Genomic DNA, 23,138 nt, shown 5'->3' on the forward strand with positions numbered 1-23,138 from the left:
GGCAGAAGCTTTGCATTTTAAAACACTATTTTAGGTTTCATAGACCTGTGTATATATTTAAATGTCTGTAAAATAAATCCTATGTCATTTTGCAGCAAACATTAAAAATATTCTATATATTATATATTTATTTGTTTCGATTTTTTTTGTCATTATTACAGCCATGGCCTTATTGTACTACATGAATGTTATTTGCTTTAGTGTAAAATATACAGAATTATTAAAGTAAAAGTTTAATTTTGTACATATATTTATTTACCATAAAGGGTTATGACTTATGAACCAGTACAATTTTTGTCAGTCTTAAAGCAAAACGGTTAGCAGGACTTTGCTAAGTAAACTACAGACATTGTCAGGTTGGCAGTATTAAACTGATTAAAATGATATCTGGGGTGAAAAAAATCCAATTGCGGTTCTTGTGTAATCAGTGTTAGAAGTTTTCAGTTAATGATATGCCTGTGTGCCGGGGTGCCACTGTAGGCAGAGTCTAATCTTCCTGTTCTAAGAGAGAAACCAAGGAAAGACCTGCCCACAGGCTGCCCCGAAGCACAAACATGTTCCTCATCATAGAGATGGAGAGAGAGACAGACTCTTCATGCTTTGGCGTGGCCTGTTGGAGCAGATGGTGGAGATCAGGGGTTTGTGATTCTATAGAACTGGTAATAGCACCACGGTCAGAAGCTGAGAGGAAGGCTAACTGCTATATATAAATTGATGGGCAAGAGAGAGCTAGAGAGCTGACTGAAATTGGAATGTTAAGTTTTAACTCCTCTCCTGAAATGGAACTCCTGAGCACATTTGACCAGGCTCTGGATACAAGCTGTACACTATGTAAGATAAAAGCTCTCACTGAAGGAGAATAACAACCGATAGAAAAAGAAAGTCAATTGCAAACTTGCTTATTTTCATGCTGTCTAACTAACTGAACTTTTTGAAGGGGTATTCTCATGTTATTAAATTGGTATAATTTCTCACAGTAAAAAAATAAAAACACTCAAAGGCTGTAATTCACAACATAAAGTCACACATAGAACAAGCATCTCCAGATAGGATATCAGAAACTCCTGCTCTGTTTTCACATCTAGCTGTTTTGCACTTTATCTAAGCCTATGTCTAGCAAAGAAAAAAAGTAGGGAAGGACACATCTGTATTTCATTTCAATGGTAGCCATGAAATACTGCAATTATCCAAGCACAGAGGGCTACTCTCTCCCTAAAAAATGAGCTTCTCCCCTTGCCAAATAAGCTGTATGTGGAAGACAACAATCACTGACCGTTGTCTTGACCATTGAAGGTAATTAAAACAAGAAAAGAGTAAGGCTAGGTTCACATTGTGATAGGTCAATCCGTTTAGCGCTAGCGCTAATGGAGTGCGCTAACGCAATGTATTTGTAGGGGTCGCGTTTAGGGGTCGCGTTAACGTCCCCGCTCTCGCAGATACCTGATCTGCGAGAGCGGGGAACGGACCTCAGGCGCGCCGCGGACGCTGCAAGCAGCGTCCGAGGCATGCCACAAAAGAACGGCACATGGCTAGCGCAAGCCGAAAAAGGCACGCGCTAGCGATGCGCTTCAGGCAGAAACAACATTGCTGTCAATGGGTGCGCTAACGGACCCGTTGCACGGCGTTAATTGCGACATTTTCGCCGTGCAACGCTGTCCGTTAGCGATCACCCACTAACGCAATGTGAACCTAGCCTAAGACTAGACACAGGAGAGGGGAGCAGCTGACTACAAGGATATAGCATGGACAAGCCATAACAGCAATAAGACAGAAAATATAATCCTCGAGTAATGGGACATGACATTTATAAAAGAATGGTCCCTGACCCGCCGTCACACAATCAACGCAGAGGATAGACGTCTCAACTCAATGTAACAGTAACGTCTTTTCCTAGGATTTCCTAATGTTTCACTGTGCCAAGGAGTTAAATGCTTAGACCTTTGACTAAAACACTGAAATAACACTTCTAACAAAAATAATGGTGCCACATCCATTTCTCTTCAATTTGTTTAATTTCTATCCAGCAGTTTAAATATTTAATTCCTCAGGGGAAGGAATCAAAGTCTTGCCATTGCTTTCTACAATATGCATATTCAGATGGCCATATGATAGCATCAGCGCGTCTCTCCGGATCCGTTCACTTTGAAGAGCCTTAAACTGCTTGTTTAGAATGGCTTCCACACATTTGAACAGAGAACCTGTTTCGAACAGATTATCACCTGCTGGCAAATTGGACAAAAAGAAATTCAATCATGAGATATTTTCAGATGGTTTCCACAATCATCCTTGCCCCATTAAATCAATACTCGACTCTAAGTACAATATGTAGCGGGGTAGGGGGCAAAAAAACACCTTTTCAATGAGCTCAGGCTCGGTGTTTTCTCTCTTACTTCAGAATGTAATTGTCCTGTGTATTGATGTTGAAGGTCATGGGGAGCGAGAGTCTGCATTTTACGCTTTGTGCTTTCTTCTCCTTTGATTCGCACATAAGGACAGCAGAGATTAAAACATAAGTGATTTTCGCAGTGTTTTAATTTTATAGGGTTTTAATGGAGCGCATCATTTAGCGTAAATACCATCTTTCTCTAGCGTCACCTTCTACAAAGCGATACTTTCCTTGCTTAGTCATCTTTGGTTATGATATTGTAAAGATGCACAACCTATGGTTGGAGGGGACAGAAGCCCGGCACGTTATCCAGTGTGGCCGCCTACCATCTGACACACAATTGCTTGTCTGTATGTGGTTGTTCACTTGTATTTTTTACATGAGAAAGGAAAAGGGGAGATGCATAGCAAGGGCCAGTACTAGTGATGAGCGAGTATACTCGTTGCTCGGGTTTTCCCGAACACGCTCGGGTGGTCTCCGAGTATTTATGACTGCTCGGAGATTTCGTTTTAATCTCCGCAGCTGAATGATTTACAGCTACTAGCCAGCCTGAGTTCATGTAGGGGTATGTGTCCACGTTCAGGATTGCATCAGGATTTGGTCAGGATTTTTCATCAGTATTTGTAAGCCAAAACCAGGAGTGGAACAATTAGAGGAAAAGTATAACAGAAACATATGCACCACTTTTGCATTTATCACCCACTCCTGGTTTTGGCTTACAAATACTGATGAAAAATCCTGACCAAATCCTGATGCAATCCTGAACGTGGACACATACCCTAGGGGTTGCCTGGTTGCTAGGGAATCTCCACATGTAATCAAGCTGTCCAGTAGCTGTAAATGATCTAGCTGTGGCAAGGAAAACAAAATCTCTGAGCAGTCATAAATACTCGGAGACCACCCAAGCTTGCTCTGGAAAACCTGAGCAACGTGTATACTGGCTCATCACTAGTCAGTACTTATAACACTATCTAGCCATTTCTGCCTCCTTCATATTTCTGGAAAATAGGGTCCCAAGATTTTTATTAATATTATTATTTATTTATTTATTTATATAGCAGAATTGATTCCATGGTCCTGTTGTAAGGAGGAAGACTGGGCGGTGGATGCTTGCATCATGCCGGGTCTGGAGCTGCTGAGGTTGCGTCCCATGACCCAGGACGAAGGGGCATGGCTAAGCCAGGTGGTGAGGAGAAAGTCAGGGAGAGTGCAGCAGGGTGTGTAGCGCAGCAGTGCAGAGACATGCTGCAACCAGGCTTATCTGCACGCTCCGGCGGGACTGTGACTGTGGAGAGCGCTGTGATCCCGGATTAACATCAGGCAGCACTCGTACGGAGAAGTGTGGCCCGGCTACAGGACACCGATGTGCGGTTCCCCTTGCTGGACAGTGCGCATCAGCTCATGCTTGGTACAGAGACTCCTGCAGCTTCCTTCACTTTGGCTTTATAGACTAGGGGCTCAGTGGGCAAAACTGGAGACCGCCCATTGCCGCCAGATGATGGATCATTAATAGTGTTGAGCATTCCGATACCGCAAGTATCGGGTATCGGCCGATATTTGCGGTATCGGAATTCCGATACCGAGTTCCGATATTTTTGCGATATCGGGAATCGGAATGCATATTCATGTGTAAAATAAAGAATAAAAATAAAAAATAGGGATATACTCACCCTCTGACGCACCCTGGTTGTAACCGCTGCAACCGGCAGCCTCCGTTCCTAAGAATGAGCGAGTGAAGGACCTGCGATGACGTCGCGGTCTTGTGATTGGTCACGTGAGCGGTCACATGAGCGGTCACGCGACCAATCACAAGCCGCCACGTCATCGAAGGTCCTTCACTCGCTCATTCTTAGGAACGGAGGCTGCCGGTTAACACCGCTAGGTCCAGGGTCCGCCGGAGGGGTGAGTATATCCATATTTTTTATTTTTATTCTTTATTTTTTACATGAATATGGATCCCAGGGCCTGAAGGAGAGTTTCCTCTCCTTCAGACCCTGGGAACCATCCAGGATAGCTTCCGATACTTGTGTCCCATTGACTTGTATTGGTATCGGGTATCGGTATCAGCGATATCCGATATTTTTCAGATATCGGCCGATACTATCCGATACCGATACTTTCAAGTATCGGAAGGTATCGCTCAACACTAATCGTTAATCTTGGAGCCCATCTGAGGATTTTACACTGTTGCCGGTACTACAACTTTCCTCGGACCGTATACTAAGGATGATCAGCGGGAGTTACAAAAAGTGCTATTTAAACCTCAGACTGTCCCTTAATTCTTTTTTACTGTTTATCAACTCCCTACGAGGAGATTGTTTCCATCTTTACTGTTGCTCTGTAATCCCTGTGTACTGCATCTCAGCACCTGCTTACACTGTACATGAGAAGGGGTTACATACATCCTTGTCTAGCATTGTATATATCAAAACATGTAGCAGAGTGGACTCCCCACACCCCGATGCGCATTTCATCACTGGTTTCTACCGGGGGCTACATAGTTGAGGTATTTTGCGTGATTTTTTTTTGTCTTTACTCACTTTTTCGCCTCCATTGTTGGCTTTAAGCATCAGGCTGTTGAGATTGTTATATTGGTATATACTGTAGATACTGACAGTGGCAGTTTGATTATGACTTTTGATTGTTGGTGATTTTTTTTGGGGGGACTCTTATTGGATACTATGATTTATCATATGATTTTTTGGGGGATGAGATTTATGATTGGATTTATTTCCTTCTTTCCCCCCCTTCTCTTGTGAATTACACCTAGTTCACTTTTCTTTGTGCCTTGCTATATACCCTTCTGCCCCAATTTGTAGCTAATTACCTCTTTAATAATTGAGCATACTTGTCTACTATTTTTGTGGCTCTCCCCTTTGAGGCTGCTATTTTTAATCTTATGATTTTGTATTTTAATAATTATTAATAAAGTTTCAGTATTTTATTATGGATGTCTTCATTGTTTCAGGAATTATCAGGTACCAGAATGTGTGGTTATACTTACAATATGAGTGGGGAAAAGCAAGGTTGTGGTGAAAAGTGGAATAGGCTTGGTGTTCGATGCCTACGTGGGTTAGGTGTTAATGTTAATGAAAGTTTAACTGAACAAACACGGTCCAAAGACCGCTGACAACATCTGCTACTGGACAGCCTACTCTACTTCCTTTCTTTGGAAACCGCACAGCAGTATGTCTTGTAGATGAGGCCCAGAAAGAGCATGTGCTCGAGTGGATGGTAAGCGCTGCATCAAGTGGCCTCTCCTCCTCTTCTTCCACCTTAACATCACACACAGTACAATCCTCACAGGTGGCACCCCAATCACACTTGTCCCCCCCACCCCCAAGTCAAAAATTTCCAAATGCCCAACTGACTATAGGTAACCTCAGATGGGCCATTCTGAAGAGCTGTTCACACATTGTATTCCATGGGCATCAGAGGTTTGCTCTGAAGAATCCCAGAACCCAGAAGAGGAAAGCATCTGCACTGATACTCGAAAATTTTTCATGTTGCATCCGGGGCCGGAGGAAGTAGGGTCCAAGCAGAATCCAGACCCTCATCACAAGACATTAAGGGTGAAGGTGATCCTGATGAGACTCAGATACCAGAGGCGCAAGCGGACAATGCTATGGTGTCAGGATAGGAAGAGGGGGAGGGTGGCTCTCAGGGACAGGAGTGTGAGAACAGAGAAGATGATGAAGGAGTGGTAGATCCCATTTGGTGTGAATCCAGAGGTATGCAGCTAAGCAGCTCAGCAGAGAAGGTGGAGGAGGAGGAAGATGAGGAGGTTACCCTGCAGCTTCCAACACAGACATGAAGTGACGCAACCACGACAAGCATGACATTCTCAGCCTCAAGTCTGCTTGTGGCCAGCACTGATCACAAGTGGGTAGTTTGCAGGGGTGGCAAGGGTTGCTCAGCCTGGGCATTTTTTGAGACCGCAAAGGATGACCTAATACACGTTATCTGTCAAATTTGCAAAAAAAACTCAGCAGAAGCAAAAACTGCAATAATTCGACAACTACATGCATGAACCGACACATGCACAATCAATATGTCTTAGTGTGGGAACCTCACTGCACTAAAATGCAGACTAGCAGGCCTTGCCAACCACTGGCCGTCCCATCAACCTCATCTACTGCTTCTTCCTCCTCCATCACAAATTCAAGTGTTGACACACAGGTCTCCAGCCGCAGAAACTACAATTGCTTACCCACCACAGTCGGCGTGAGTGAGAGACGGTCAGCTGTTACGTAAGTAGGCATGACTGCTGCTTTTGTGTCACCTAGCACAACACATCTTTCTCAATCCTCCATAACATCTCCGCTGCACCTCACTCACAGTCCAGCAGTTTGTCCTGTTATCTGTACTCCCCCCTCTTTCAGCACAGCAGCCAGCTCTCGGTCCCGCAGTTGTGGTCATGTAAAATAATGTTTCCTCCTACACATGGAAAGCTAAGAGCTTAAACTCCACCATCTCCAATCTGTTGACCATGGAAATGCCGCCTTTCCCCCTGGTGGATACATACAGTTTCCAAAAGCTGATGGCCGTCGCAGTCCCCCAGCTCTATGTGCCATTCTTTGTCAAAGGAAGCTGAGCCTGTGCTACCCCAGCATGTCGCTGACAACATCACCCATTCCCTGAAAAAATCTGTGTCTGCCGGAGTGTATTTCACCACTGACACCTGGACGAGCAAACATGGGCAGGGGCATTACATCTCACTGACAGGGCACTGGGTGACTCTTGTGACTGTGGTGGCAGGTGGTCAAGGGGCTGCTTCACAAGCCTTTAAATCCCCAAGACTTGCTTGACAAACCTCTGTATTTAATAGTTCCTCCACTGCTTCTGCCTCCTCCACCTTCTCTAGGGCCTCCACCTGCACTCTCAACCTCTCTCTTAATTAGACATGAGTTCCAACAGTGCAGATAGAATCTCCCCCACCTCCATACTGCACAACCTTGGCTCAGTCACCACAGTCATGCAGTGTTTAAATTACTATGCCTTGGAAATCGCAGTGAAAGCTGTAGGAGGAAACAGAGCAAATATAGGGTCTTATCTGGGATATAAGTGGTCAATAATAATAATAATAATTTTATTTCTATTGCGCTAACATATTTCGCAGCACTTTACATTATAGAGGGAACTTGTACGTACAATAGACAATAGACATTACAGCATAACAATAAGCACATAGATCAAAACAGATACCAAGAAGAATGAGATTGAACCAGTTATCAGGCTAAGTATTGTAACAGTACAGACACAGAGGGCTATTAAATGCATAAAACATGTGACAACAGGATGCGAGGAACCTGGTTGTCGTAAAAATTTTGATTGGGCAATACAGGGCTAATTAGGATAAAGCGTTGAGATGGTAGGCCAGTCTAAACAAGTGCGTTTTTAGGCCACGCTTAAAACTGTGTGGATTGGGGTCAATACAATATGATTGCACTCACCAGACATAGCTCAAATAAGGCATTATGAAGATTCGCTGCAGTAGAGCCACGGGTCCAACGAGACCGAATGTTAGATATCAGAAATTGGAAAAAAAGTGTTTTTTGTTCTGCGCTGCTGAATCACTGAAAATCCAGAGGTATTAATAATTTTGGTTTTATTCAACGTGTTTCAGAGTACAAAAGACTCCTTCATCAGGAAATACCACAAATACCAGTTTGTCCAGCATTCTGCCCCCAGTGTGTCCAGCATCCTGCCCCAGTGTGTCCAGCATCCTGCCCCAATGTGTCCAGCATATTGCCCCCAGTGTCTCCAGCATATTGCCCCCAGTGTGTCCAGCATTCTGCCCCAGTATGTCCAGCATATTGCCCCCAGTGTGTCCAGCATTCTGCCCCAGTGTGTCCAGCATCCTGCCCCAGTGTGTCCAGCATATTGCCCCCAGTGTCTCCAGCATATTGCCTCCAGTGTGTCCAGCATTCTGCCCCAGTGTGTCCAGCATATTGCCCCCAGTGTGTCCAGCATATTGCCCCCAGTGTGTCCAGCATATTGCCCCCAGTGTGTCCAGCAATCTGCCCCAGTGTGTCCAGCATATTGCCCCAGTGTGTCCAGCATATTGCCCCAGTGTGTCCAGCATATTGCCCCCAGTGTCTCCAGCATATTGCTCCCAGTGTCTCCAGCAAATTGCCCCCAGTGTCTCCAGCATATTGCCCCCAGTGTGTCCAGCATTCTGCCCCCAGCGTGTCCAGCATCCTGCCCCAGTGTGTCCAGCATCCTGCCCCAATGTGTCCAGCATATTGCCCCCAGTGTCTCCAGCATATTGCCCCCAGTGTGTCCAGCATTCTGCCCCAGTATGTCCAGCATATTGCCCCCAGTGTGTCCAGCATTCTGCCCCAGTGTGTCCAGCATCCTGCCCCAGTGTGTCCAGCATATTGCCCCCAGTGTGTCCAGCATATTGCCCCCAGTGTGTCCAGCATATTGCCCCCAGTGTGTCCAGCAATCTGCCCCAGTGTGTCCAGCATATTGCCCCAGTGTGTCCAGCATATTGCCCCCAGTGTCTCCAGCATATTGCCCCCAGTGTCTCCAGCAAATTGCCCCCAGTGTCTCCAGCATATTGCCCCCAGTGTGTCCAGAATATTGCCCCCAGTGTGTCCAGCATCTCTGCCCCCAGTATCCAGCATTCTGGCCCGGGCCCCTCGGATTGCCGTTCGCAATAAAAAAGAACAAAAAAACAAGTTCTCCTCACCTGTCTGCGCTCCTTCAGCGAAGCTCCCTCCTCGCAGCTCGCCGGTGACTGACAATGACATCAGACGCCGGCGACGTGTGCGCTGCGGCTGATGTCAGCTGCCAGCCTCCGAATGGCTGGCGGCTGTTATCTATTGACGTGCGGGCGCTCGCATGTCGCATGTCAATAGTGTTAAACTGCCGCAGCGCCGGTAGGGGCCCGGTAGGTAGATGAGACAGGGCCCGATGCGGGCCCCCTCTGCCCACTGGGCCCATATGCCAGTCAGGGCAGTAATGCCCTGATGACGGCGGTCAATCTGAATGGTTGCCCAGGGCCCCCCCACACCACTGGGCCCTGGGCTACCGCACAGATTTACCTCATTATAATCCGCCACTGGTTACACCGCCACCAACACAGCATGGGCTTGGACCTCATGGAAGCGCCAGACACGTGAGCACCTTCCTGCTGCATTAGCTTCAACACGATGCCGAAAAAGGTAAGAAATAGTGCTGACTAGTGTTGAGCATTCCGATACCGCAAGTATCGGGTATCGGCCGATATTTGCGGTATCGGAATTCTGATACCGAGTTCTGATATTTTTGCGATATCGGGAATCGGGATTGCGATGCATAATTATGTGTAAAATAAAGAATAAAAATAAAAAAATAGGGATATACTCACCCTCTGACGCGCCCTGGTTGTAACCGCTGCAACCGGCAGCCTCCGTTCCTAAGAATGAGCGAGTGAAGGACCTGCGATGACGTCGCAGTCTTGTGATTGGTCGCGTAACCGCTCACATGACCGCTCACGTGACCGCGACGTCATCGAAGGTCCTTCACTCGCTCATTCTTAGGAACGGAGGCTGCCGGTTGCAGCGGTTACAACCAGGGCGCGTCAGAGGGTGAGTATATCCCTATTTTTTATTTTACACATGAATATGGATCCCAGGGCCTGAAGGAGAGTTTCCTCTCCTTCAGACCCTGGGAACCATCCAGGATAGCTTCCGATACTTGTGCCCCATTGACTTGTATTGGTATCGGGTATCGGTATCGGGGATATCCGATATTTTTCGGATATCGGCCGATACAATCCGATACCGATACTTTCAAATATTGGAAGGTATTGCTCAACACTAGTGCTGACTACTGGGTTGAAAATCTGTTAGATCCAGGATAGAAGAGTAAATTTAGCCAGATGCTTCCCCCCGGAAAGGGATGTGCACATGTGGAAAATCGAAATACGCTTGTAGACAATCTTAAGAGTGGTTTTCCTCAAGACAGCAGTGAGGCACACAGTGTGCATCCCAGTTGTAGATGTCCAACTCTGGGAACATCAAGGCATCATCGCTAAAACATTAACAGCAACAGTAGCAGTGTATAAGGCCTCTTTCACACTTCCGTCTTTGAGCTCCCATCACAATCTGTTGATTTTTGAAAAAACAGGATCCAGCAAATTTTTCTGCTGGATCCTGTTTTTCCCCATAGACTTTTGTATTAGCGACGGATTGTGACAGATGGCCATCCATTTCATCTGTCATGCACTGGATCCGTCGGAAAATCACTGTCCGTCGGACGGAGAAAACGTTCAGAGGAACGTTTTTTCTGAACGTCGGAAAATCACTCAGTGACGGATCCTGCACTGCCCGTCGTTGGCTATAATGGAAGTGCAGCGCCCCAGAAACCTGGTCGTTGCAGTAATGTCACTCTGCCACACAGGGGAGTGATGTTACATCTGATTGCACAAAAGGAGTTCACCTGACCAGGTATCACAGTCACACACTACATTTCACACTTCAGCCACCAGGGGGAGCAAAGGGTTCTATGCATTAGGCCACTCCTCACACTTGGGTAAAACTGGGGGCTGGATAGGAAGTTAATTAGAAGCTGACTGGGTTGGATCCAGGCAACATCCTGTGGCAGAGGGTGTTGCGGGGGAAGATTCAGGGGGGTCTCTGTCAGGGGTGGGATCCTGACAGTGACCTAGCGAACAGGACAGATTGTTACGGAGTCGCGCCTGCACTTGAATGCGGCGGCATCTTAAGAAAGGAAACGAAGCGAAGTTTATTGTAGAGAAGTGAGAAACGAGATCGCAGCAAAAAGGAGATAAACCAGTAGGAGTCGTGCCCCGAGATCGGCAAAATCCTACTGAGGCGCGTAGCCGGTGGCCGGAACGCCGAGGAAGTATTGGGCTCCAAGCAGTACTTCAAACAGCGGCAGGACAGTTGATTATAGGTTGGCTGTCTCACCTAAAACACCTAAGCAGACATAGGAGGCAATTGTGGGAGAGGGGCGACGCTAGGGTCCCGGAAGAACTCCAGGCCTACCCGTCATACGGGTGCGTCCTAGCCATATCATCTGGGGGACGGAGAAGAACATCAGAAAAGATACAAGTTGTGAGAAAGAACATCAGAAACAGACACAACAGTTGTGAGGACTATCCCGTGGTGCTCAGCAGGGAGGTACTACAACACATAGGCGCTAGAAGGTAGGCACTGATTTCCACCTGCAAAGGAAACTCTGGAGGTGCCTTCGGACCGGCCAGTCTCAGCCAGCCCTTTTAGCAGTACTCTGGATTGCGGATCCCGAAGCCTTCAGTAAAGAGGTAAAGAGACTGCAACCCTGTGTCCTTGTTATTCATCGCGACCTGCACCACGCACCATTATCACACCTTTCCTTGGACGCCCCTTATCAGGGTCACGGACCGGATCTAGCCACCGTGACAACCCCAGGACTGAGACTGAGAGGCCCGGTACCGAGTACCCTGTGGCCCTGCATCTGGGGGCACTCCAGAAGCCTATGGGCTCAGGATCCATCACTGACTGTCAAAAGCAGGAATCCAGCGATGGGTTCCGTCTTTTGAAACTGAGCATGGAAAATGGAAGAGTGGCCTGAGCTCGCCTGTCACACCTTGGAGGTTTTGTCATGTTCGGCAGCCAGCGTTCTCTCAGAACGTGTCTTCAGCGCTGCTGGTGGTGTCCTGATGGATAAGTGTATCCGGCTGTCCCCTCAAAGTGTAGACTGCCTAACTTTCATCAAAATGAACAAGTCATGGATCTCAGATGACTTTTGCACCCTAGTTGCAGATTGAGCAGACTAGGCGATGGTGTCTGTTTTAGTATCATGTATTGATCTCGTATTATTGCATTCTGTGCCATCTTAGTGGTGTCTTCTGTGCCTGCTGTTGCTACTGCTGCTGATGTTACAAAGAATTGCTTGAAATGTGGAGACTCCAAGTTGGGTTTCCATCTGGTTGGCTGCCTGTAGTGTAAGGTGAGTCAGAGGCCTATTATACTGTTTCTACTCTGTGGAAATTGATGCCACTTTAGTGCTGTGTGACAATTATTTTTTTAAATGTGCAGACTCCAAGTTCGCTCTCCATCTGGTGGGTTGGCAGTGTAAGTAAGTCTCCCAGACAGGCAGGCCTGCACTTACTTTCAGTTAACTACCTGCATTACTTTCCTTACATTTTTCTACCAATAGTAGTCTATAAAACTGATGTTTGTGCCATCTGAGTGTCGCAGGAATAAAAAAAAATTGGAGGCGTTGCATGAGGTGTGAGGTCTCCCACCTAAGAAGGCTTACAACGCTTACAACAAGGTCCTCATTAAAAGTTCAATTCAAGCTGGGCCTGATACCTCATGCGTGGCCCATTGCTTACTGCTACTGTGCCATTTGCAAATTTCTAGTGTGGGTCAATTGATGCCACTTTTCCTGGTGTCTGCCCCTAATTTTAGCTGTTTGGGAAGCTTTTTGTCACCCCTTAAGGTGTTGTCTATGAGTTTGGTTTTGCCTCCCATTAAGTTAAATGGGGTTCGGGTACATTCGTTGAACTGTTCGGTGAATGGAGGTCAGTTTTGCGAATCTGAACCGAACCAAACTGAACCTTGAAAGGTTTCTCATCTCTATTTAACAGGGAGAAATGCAAGATTTTACACTTGGGCAAGAAAAACGAAAATTACATCTATAGAATGGGAGGAATAGAACTAAGCAACAGCACGTGTAAAAAAGACATGGCTATACTAATAGATCGCAGACTACACATGAGTCAACAGTGTGATGCAGCAGCATAAAAAAGTCAAACACAGCTCTAGGATATATTAAGATAAATATAGAGACTAGATTGTGTGAATAATTATCCCCCTCTGGAATACTGTGTCCAGTTCTGGGCACCACATTGTAAAATAGACATTGAAAAACTAGAGCAAGTTTTGAGAAGATCTACCGGGATGGTGAGCAGACTGCAAAGTTTGTCCTATGAGGAACAGTTAAAGGATCTGGGAAAGTTTATCTTGCAAAAAAGAAAACTGAGTGGAGACTTAATAGCTGTCTACAAATATCTGAAGGGATGTCACAGTGTAGAGGGATCATCATTATTCCCATTTGCACATGGAAACAAAAGAAGCAATGGAATGAAACTGGAAGGGATAATATACAGGTCCTTCTCAAAAAATTAGCATATAGTGTTAAATTTCATTATTTGCCATAATGTAATGATTACAATTAAACTTTCATATATTATAGATTCATTATCCACCAACTGAAATTTGTCAGGTCTTTTATTGTTTTAATACTGATGATTTTGGCATACAACTCCTGATAACCCAAAAACCCTGTCTCAATAAATTAGCATATTTCACCCGTCCAATCAAATAAAAGTGTTTTTTAATAACAAACAAAAAAACCATCAAATAATAATGTTCAGTTATGCACTCAATACTTTGTCGGGAATCCTTTGGCAGAAATGACTGCTTCAATGCGGCGTGGCATGGAGGCAATCAGCCTGTGACACTGCTGAGATGTTATGGAGGCCCAGGATGCTTCAATAGCGGCCTTAAGCTCATCCAGAGTGTTGGGTCTTGCGTCTCTCAACTTTCTCTTCACAATATCCCACAGATTCTCTATGGGGTTCAGGTCAGGAGAGTTGGCTGGCCAATTGAGCACAGTAATACCATGGTCAGTAAACCATTTACCAGTGGTTTTGGCACTGTGAGCAGGTGCCAGGTCGTGCTGAAAAATGAAATCTTCATCTCCATAAAGCATTTCAGCCGATGGAAGCATGAAGTGCTCCAAAATCTCCTGATAGCTAGCTGCATTGACCCTGCCCTTGATGAAACACAGTGGACCAACACCAGCAGCTGACATGGCACCCCACACCATCACTGACTGTGGGAACTTGACACTGGACTTCAGGCATTTTGGCATTTCCTTCTCCCCAGTCTTCCTCCAGACTCTGGCACCTTGATTTCCGAATTACATGCAAAATTTGCTTTCATCAGAAAAAAGTACTTGGGACTACTTAGCAACAGTCCAGTGCTGCTTCTCTGTAGCCCAGGTCAGGCGCTTCTGCCGCTGTTTATGGTTCAAAAGTGGCTTTACCTGGGGAATGCGGCACCTGTAGCCCATTTCCTGCACAAGTCCACTGCTTCCTCAGGTTCCCCAAGGTCTGGAATCGGTCCTTCTCCACAATCTTCCTCAGGGTCCGGTCACCTCTTCTCGTTGTACAGCGTTTTCTGCCACATTGTTTCCTTCCAACAGACTTACCATTGAGGTGCCTTGATACAGCACTCTGGGAACAGCCTATTTGTTGAGAAATTTCTTTCTGGGTCTTACCCTCTTGCTTGAGGGTGTCAATGATGGCCTTCTTGACATCTGTCAGGTCGCTAGTCTTACCCATGATGGGGGTTTTGAGTAATGAACCAGGCAGGGAGTTTTTCAAAGCCTCAGGTATCTTTTGCATGTGTTTAGAGTTAATTAGTTGATTCAGAAGATTAGGGTAATAGGTCGTTTAGAGAACCTTTTCTTGATATGCTAATTTATTGAGACAGGTTTTTTGGGTTATCAGTAGTGTTGAGCATTCCGATACCGCAAGTATCGGGTATCGGCCGATCCTTGCGGTATCGGAATTCCGATACCGAGATCCGATATTTTTGTGGTATCGGGTATTGGAATCGGAAGTCCCCACAGTGCTAAAATCACTATAATGTAAAGTGGGCGGTGCGTGGGCGGAGACTGCGTGTCTCTGTGCGGGCGGGGTCTGTGCGGGCCTGCCAGGGATCTCATTCTATGCGGCCGGCGCTGTATGCCCAGGCTTGATGCGGCGTGCCGGGGCTTGATGCGGCGTGGGAGGGCTCTGCGGCGTGCTGGGGGGGGTCTATGCGGCATGCTGGGGGGGTCTATGCGGCGTGAGGGGCTCTCTGCGGCGTTCTGGGGCGTCTATGCGGCGTGCTGGGGGGTCTATGCGGCGTGCTGGGGGGTCTATGTGGCGTGCTGGGGGGTCTATGCGGCGTGCGGGGGTCTCAGCGGCGTGCGGGTGTCTCTGCGGCGTGCTGGGGGGTCTCTGCGGCGTGGGGGGGGGTCTCTGCGGCGTGGGGGGGGTCTCTGCGGCGTGCTGGGGGGTCTCTGCGGCGTGCTGGGGGGTCTCTGCGGTGTGGGGGGGGTCTCTGCGGCGTGGGGGGGTCTCTGCGGCGTGCGGGGGTCTCAGTGCGGGCATCGTCCGATGGGACTACAAGTCCCATCGGGCTATGCCTGCTACACTGACAGTGATTGACACATTAGCCAATGATGGGACAGTAGTAGTCCCATCATCCGGCTAATGTGTTGAATGAAAAAAAAAAAAATACTCCATACATACATTCTACATACATAAATACATATAGACATACAGTACATTCATACATTACATACATGACATACATTACATTAAACATAGATTACATACTCACCATTACTTGTCATTTTGATCCCCGAAGCCAGTGTCATCTATAAAAAATGTGAAAAAAACAAACAACCAATATACTCCCTGTCCGCAGAAATCCACGAGTGTCCCATGACGATCTCCCGTGGAGAGCAGCAGCATCAAATAATGCGACCGCTCTCTAGGGGCTCAGAAACACAATGACGGGAGGAAGGTATCCTTCCGCCACTGTATTCCTCCGCCGCTGTAAAAAAAAAAAAGTCCCTAGTCTCACTTTATGGCATTGCTGTATGAGACATTTTCCCATGCAGCAATTATATAAAGTGACACTTTGAACTCAGGTAACCTCAGTGATGCACTGCAGGAGCCATTGTCTCCTGTCAGTGTGTCACTGAGGGTCCTATAGAGCAGTGACGTCACCCGATGTCACTGTTCTATAGGGGAGATCGTCGTGGGACACTCGTTATTAATTGGACTACGGCGGACAGGTAGTATGCGGTTTATTATTTTACGTTTTTTGCAGGCGCTGAAGTATGGTAAGTATGGTGAAATGAAGAATATTAAAATACTTTTTCCTAATGTGTGCGTGTTTTATTAACCCTTTTCTTACTATTGGATTAATAACGGATAGGCGTCTTATTGACGCCTCTCCGTTATTAACCCGGCTTAATGTCACCTTACGATAGCAAGGTGACATTAACCCCTTATTACCCCATATCCCACCGCTACACGGGAGTGGGAAGAGAGGGGCTAAGTGCCGGAATTGGCGCATCTTACGGATGCGCCATTTTCGGGGCGGCTGCGGACTGGTATTTGTAGCCGGGGGGGGGGGGCCAATATCCATGGCCCCTCTCTAGGCTATGAATATCAGCCCGCAGCTGTCTGCGTAGCCTTTCTGGCTATAAAATATAGGGGGACCCCACGTCATTTTTTTGGGGGGTCCCCCTATTTTAATAGCCAGTAAAGGCTACGCAGACAGCTGCGAGCTGATATTCATAGCAGGCTACAAATATTGGCCCCCGGCCGTCGGCTTTCCCCCTCTGGCGCAGAAAATTGCGCGGGAGCCCACGCCGTTTTTTTCCATTTTTTTTTTTTTTTAAATTCAACGCTCATAAAGGCCTCTTTCACCCTTGCGTCAGTACGGGTCCGTCGCTATGCGTCGAGCCGACGTACCGACGCACGTTGTGAAATTTGTACACGACGTGGGCAGCGTATGCAGTTTTTCAACGCATCCACTGCCCATTCTGAAGTGCGGGGAGGAGGGGGCAGAGTTTCTGCTGCGCATGCGCAGTAGAAAATGGCAGACGCGACGGACAAAAAAACGTTCACTTGAACGTTTTTTCGTGCCGACGGTCCGCCAAAACTCGACGGATCCGTTGCAGAACGGACGCGACGTGTGGCCATTCGTCGCGATCCGTCGCTAATACAAGTCTATGGGGGAAAAAATGCATCCTGCGAGCACATTTGCAGGATCCGTTTTTTCCGCCAGATCCGTTTTTTCAGTCGGATCCGTTGTTTTCCGCCAGATCGGTTTTTTTCCACCGGATCCGTTTTTTTCCGCTAGATCCGTTTTTTTTCCGCCGGATCCGTTTTTTCCTGCCGGATCCATTTTTTTCCGCCAGATCCGTTTTTTCTCATAGAGTTGTAATAGCGCCGGATTGCGCCTGATGGCCACACATTTCATCCGTTTTTTGCAGGATTCGTTAAAAAAAACTGTTTCCGCCGGACGGAAAACTCATAGGAACGTTTTTTGTCTGTTATTTTTCATGCATGTTTCCATTCAAATCATGCACATTTTCCGTTTATTTATTTTCCAAAAACCTCATCAAAACCTGCATCAAAACTAAACTGCATGAAAAACCGCACCAAAAACCTGCATCAAAAACAGCATCAAAAACCGCACCAAAAACCTGCAGCAAAAAAAGCACCAAAAACTGCATCAAAAACTGAACCAAAAACTACATCAAAAACCGCACCAAAAACATGCAGCAAAAAAGCACCAAAAACTGCATCAAAAACCGCTTCAAAAACTGCACCAAAAACCGCACAAAAAACCTGCAGCAAAAAGCACCAAAAACTGCATCAAAAACCGCATTAAAAACCTGCATCAAAAAAAGCACCAAAAACTGCATCAAAAACTGAACCAAAAACTACATCAAAAACCGCACCAAAAACATGCGGTTTTTGATGCAGTTTTTGGTGCTTTTTTGCTGCATGTTTTTGGTGCGGTTTTTGATGTAGTTTTTGGTTCAGTTTTTGATGCAGTTTTTGGTGCTTTTTTTGCTGCAGGTTTTTGGTGCGGTTTTTGATGCAGTTTTTGGTGCAGTTTTTGATGCGGTTTTTGATGCAGTTTTTGGTGTTTTTTTGCTGCACCAAAAACCTGCAGCAAAAAACACCAAAAACTGCATCAAATACTGCACCAAAAACTGCATCAAAAACCTGCAGCAAAAAAGCACCAAAAACTGCATCAAAAACGGCATCAAAAACCTGCAGCAAAAAAAGCACCAAAAACCTGCAGCAAAAAAAGCACCAAAAACTGCATCAAAAACCGCATCAAAAAGCTACATCAAAAACAGCACTAAAAACTGCATCAAAAACCGCATCAAAAACTGCACCAAAAACCTGCAGCAAAAAAGCACCAAAAACTGCATCAAAAACGGCATCAAAAACCTGCAGCAAAAAAAGCACCAAAAACTGCATCAAAAACCTCAACAAAAAGCTACATAAAAAACAGCACCAAAAACTGCATCAAAAACCGCACCAAAAACCTGCAGCAAAAAAAGCACCAAAAACTGCATCAAAAACTGCACCAAAAACTGCATCAAAAACCGCACCAAAAACCTGCAGCAAAAAGCACCAAAAACTGCATCAAAAACCGCATCAAAAATTGCACCAAAAACTGCATCAAAAACCGCACCAAAAACCTGCAGCAAAAAAGCACCAAAAACTGCATCAAAAACTGCATCAAAAACAGCACCAAAAACCTGCAGCAAAAAAAGCACCAAAAACTGCATCAAAAACCGCATCAAAAAGCTACATCAAAAACAGCACCAAAACCTGCATCAAAAACTGCACCAAAAACTGCATCAAAACCTGCATAAAAAACTGGTGCAGTTTTGATGCGGTTTTTGATGCAGTTTTTGCTGCAGGTTTTTGGTGCGGTTTTTGATGCAGTTTTTGGTGCAGTATTTGATGCAGTTTTTGGTGCTTTTTTTGCTCCAGCTTTTTGATGCGGTTTTTGATGCAGTTTTTGGTGCAGTTTTTGATGCGGTTTTTGATGCAGTTTTTGGTGCTTTTTTGCTGCAGGTTTTTGGTGCGGTTTTTTATGCAGTTTTTGGTGCTGTTTTTGATGTAGCTTTTTGATGCGGTTTTTGATGCAGTTTTTGGTGCTTTTTTGCTGCAGTTTTTTGGTGCTGTTTTTGATGCAGTTTTTGGTGCAGTTTTTGGTGCTGTTTTTGATGTAGCTTTTTGATGCAGTTTTTGGTGCTTTTTTTGCTGCAGTTTTTTGCTGCAGTTTTTTGGTGCGGTTTTTGATGCAGTTTTTGATGCAGTTTTTGGTGCTTTTTTGCTGCAGGGTTTTGGTGCGGTTTTTGATGCAGTTTTTGGTGCGGTTTTTGATGCAGGTTTTTGGTGCGGTTTTTGATGCTGTTTTTGATGCAGGTTTTTGGTGCGGTTTTTCATGCAGTTTTGATGCAGGTTTTGATGAGGTTTTTGGAAAATAAATAAACGGAAAATGTGCATGATTTGAATGGAAACATGCATGAAAAATAACAGACAAAAAACGTTCCTATGAGTTTTCCGTCCGGCGGAAACAGTTTTTTTTAACGAATCCTGCAAAAAACGGATGAAATGTGTGGCCATCAGGCGCAATCCGGCGCTATTACAACTCTATGAGAAAAAACGGATCTGGCGGAAAAAAATGGATCCGGCAGGAAAAAACGGATCTGGCGGAAAAAAAACGGATCTGGTGGAAAAAAACGGATCCGGTGGAAAAAAACAGATCTGGCAGAAAAAAACGGATCCAATGTAAAAAAAACAGATCTGGCGGAAAAAACGGATCCGGTGGAAAAAAAACGATCTGGCGGAAAACAACGGATCCGACTGAAAAAACGGATCTGGCGGAAAAAAACGGATCCTGCAAATGTGCTCGCAGGATGCATTTTTTTTCCCCATAGACTTGTATTAGCGACGGATCGCGACGAATGGCCACACGTCGCGTCCGTTCTGCAACGGATCCGTCGAGTTTTGGCGGACCGTCGGCACGAAAAAACGTTCAAGTGAACGTTTTTTTGTCCGTCGCGTCTGCCATTTTCTACTGCGCATGCGCAGCAGAAACTCTGCCCCCTCCTCCCCGCACTTCAGAATGGGCAGTGGATGCGTTGAAAAACTGCATCCGCTGCCCACGTCGTGTACAAATTTCACAACGTGCGTCGGTACGTCGGCTCGACGCATAGCGACAGACCCGTACCGACGCAAGGGTGAAAGAGGCCTTTATGAGCGTTGAATTTAAAAAAAAAAAAATGGAAAAAAACGGCGTGGGCTCCCGCGCAATTTTCTGCGCCAGAGGGGGAAAGCCGACGGCCGGGGGCCAATATTTGTAGCCTGCTATGAATATCAGCTCGCAGCTGTCTGCGTAGCCTTTACTGGCTATTAAAATAGGGGGACCCCCCAAAAAAAATGACGTGGGGTCCCCCTATATTTTATAGCCAGAAAGGCTACGCAGACAGCTGCGGGCTGATATTCATAGCCTAGAGAGGGGCCGCAGCCGCCCCGAAAATGGCGCATCCGTAAGATGCGCCAATTCCGGCACTTAGCCCCTCTCTTCCCACTCCCGTGTAGCGGTGGGATATGGGGTAATAAGGGGTTAATGTCACCTTGCTATCGTAAGGTGACATTAAGCCGGGTTAATAACGGAGAGGCGTCAATAAGACGCCTATCCGTTATTAATCCAATAGTAAGAAAAGGGTTAATAAAACACGCACACATTAGGAAAAAGTATTTTAATATTCTTCATTTCACCATACTTACCATACTTCAGCGCCTGCAAAAAACGTAAAATAATAAACCGCATACTACCTGTCCGCCGTAGTCCAATTAATAACGAGTGTCCCACGACGATCTCCCCTATAGAACAGTGACATCGGGTGACGTCACTGCTCTATAGGACCCTCAGTGACACACTGACAGGAGACAATGGCTCCTACAGTGCATCACTGAGGTTACCTGAGTTCAAAGTGTCACTTTATATAATTGCTGCATGGGAAAATGTCTCATACAGCAATGCCATAAAGTGAGACTAGGGACTTTTTTTTTTTTACAGCGGCGGAGGAATACAGTGGCGGAAGGATACCTTCCTCCCGTCATTGTGTTTCTGAGCCCCTAGAGAGCGGTCGCATTATTTGATGCTGCTGCTCTCCACGGGAGATCGTCGTGGGACACTCGTGGATTTCTGCGGACAGGGAGTATATTGGTTGTTTGTTTTTTTCACATTTTTTATAGATGACACTGGCTTCGGGGATCAAAATGACAAGTAATGGTGAGTATGTAATCTATGTTTAATGTAATGTATGTCATGTATGTAATGTATGAATGTACTGTATGTCTATATGTATTTATGTATGTAGAATGTATGTATGGAGTATTTTTTTTTTTTTCATTCAACACATTAGCCGGATGATGGGACTACTACTGTCCCATCATTGGCTAATGTGTCAATCACTGTCAGTGTAGCAGGCATAGCCCGATGGGACTTGTAGTCCCATCGGACGATGCCCGCACTGAGACCCCCGCACGCCGCAGAGCCCCCCCCCACGCCGCAGAGACCCCCCCACGCCGCAGAGACCCCCCAGCACGCCGCAGAGACCCCCACACGCCGCAGAGACCCCCGCACGCCGCATAGACCCCCCAGCACGCCGCATAGACCCCCCAGCACGCCGCATAGACGCCCCAGAACGCCGCAGAGAGCCCCTCACGCCGCATAGATCCCCCAGCACGCCGCATAGACGCCCCAGAACGCCGCAGAGAGCCCCTCACGCCGCATAGACCCCCCAGCACGCCGCTTACACCCCCTCACGCCGCATAGACCCCCCCAGCACGCCGCAGAGCCCTCCCACGCCGCATCAAGCCCCGGCACGCCGCATCAAGTCTGGGCATACAGCGCCGGCCGCATAGAATGAGATCCCTGGCAGGCCCGCACAGACCCCGCCCGCACAGAGACACGCAGTCTCCGCCCACGCACCGCCCACACTCTCCCCCCCCCCTCCAGAACCCCATATAGAAGGAGGACAGAAAGGGCTGATTTACCGTCCGATACTTGAGTCCCATTCACTTGTATTGGTATCGGGTATCGGTATCGGATTAGATCCGATACTTTGCCGGTATCGGCCGATACTTTCCGATACCGATACTTTCAAGTATCGGACGGTATCGCTGAACCCTAGTTATCAGGAGTTGTATGCCAAAATCATCAGTATTAAAACAATAAAAGACCTGACAAATTTCAGTTGGTGGATAATGAATCTATAATATATGAAAGTTTAATTGTAATCATTACATTATGGTAAATAATGAAATTTAACACTATATGCTAATTTTTTGAGAAGGACCTGTACAGATTAGATACTAGAAAAAACTTTTTTATAGTGAGGGTGATAAATGAGTGGAACAAGCTGCTACAAGAAGTGGTGAGTTCTCCTTCAATGGAAGACTTCAAGCAGAGGCTGGACAGACATCTGTCCGAGATGGTTTAGTGAATCCTGCATTGAGCAGGGGGTTGGACACGATGACCCTGGAGGTCCTTCCAACTCTAACATTCTATGATTCTATGATATACAGGGACCTCTTTCCTGTAGAGTGTCAGTTGTTATATGCAGGGACGTCTCTCTTGTAGAGTGTCAGCTCTTTTGCGCAGGATTCTCTCTCCTGTAGAGTGTCAGCTCTTATGTGCAGGGTCCTCTCTCCTGTAGAGTGTCAGCTCTTATGTGCAGGATCCTCTCTCCTGTAGAGTGTCAGCTCTTATGTGCAGGGTCCTCTCTCCTGTAGAGTGTCAGCTCTTATGTGCAGGGTCCTCTCTCCCGTAGTGTCAGCTCTTATGTGCAGGGTCCTCTCTCCTGTAGAGTGTCAGCTCTTATGTGCAGGATCCTCTCTCCTGTAGAATGTCAGCTCTTATGTGCAGGATCCTCTCTCCTGTAGAGTGTCAGCTCTTATGTGCAGGGTCCTCTCTCCTGTAGAGTGTCAGCTCTTATGTGCAGGGTCCTTTCTCCTGTAGAGTGTCAGCTCTTATGTGCAGGGTCCTCTCTCCTGTACAGTGTCAGCTCTTATGTGCAGGATCCTCTGTTCTTATATCTCATTGTTTATCAGCACTGATTATTTGTTTGTTATGTTCCT

At 46.5% G+C, this 23,138-nt stretch overlaps 1 protein-coding gene across 1 annotated transcript in view; it reads right to left on the bottom strand.

Moving 5' to 3' along the window:
• Positions 1 to 23,138, bottom strand: part of GUCY1A2 (guanylate cyclase 1 soluble subunit alpha 2) — a 338,699-nt gene that overhangs the window by 216,440 nt on the left and 99,121 nt on the right. The gene's annotated exons all lie outside the window — the stretch shown is intronic.

The sequence above is a fragment of the Ranitomeya variabilis genome, chromosome 3, assembly GCF_051348905.1.
Source record: "Ranitomeya variabilis isolate aRanVar5 chromosome 3, aRanVar5.hap1, whole genome shotgun sequence".
NCBI lineage: Eukaryota > Metazoa > Chordata > Amphibia > Anura > Dendrobatidae > Ranitomeya > Ranitomeya variabilis.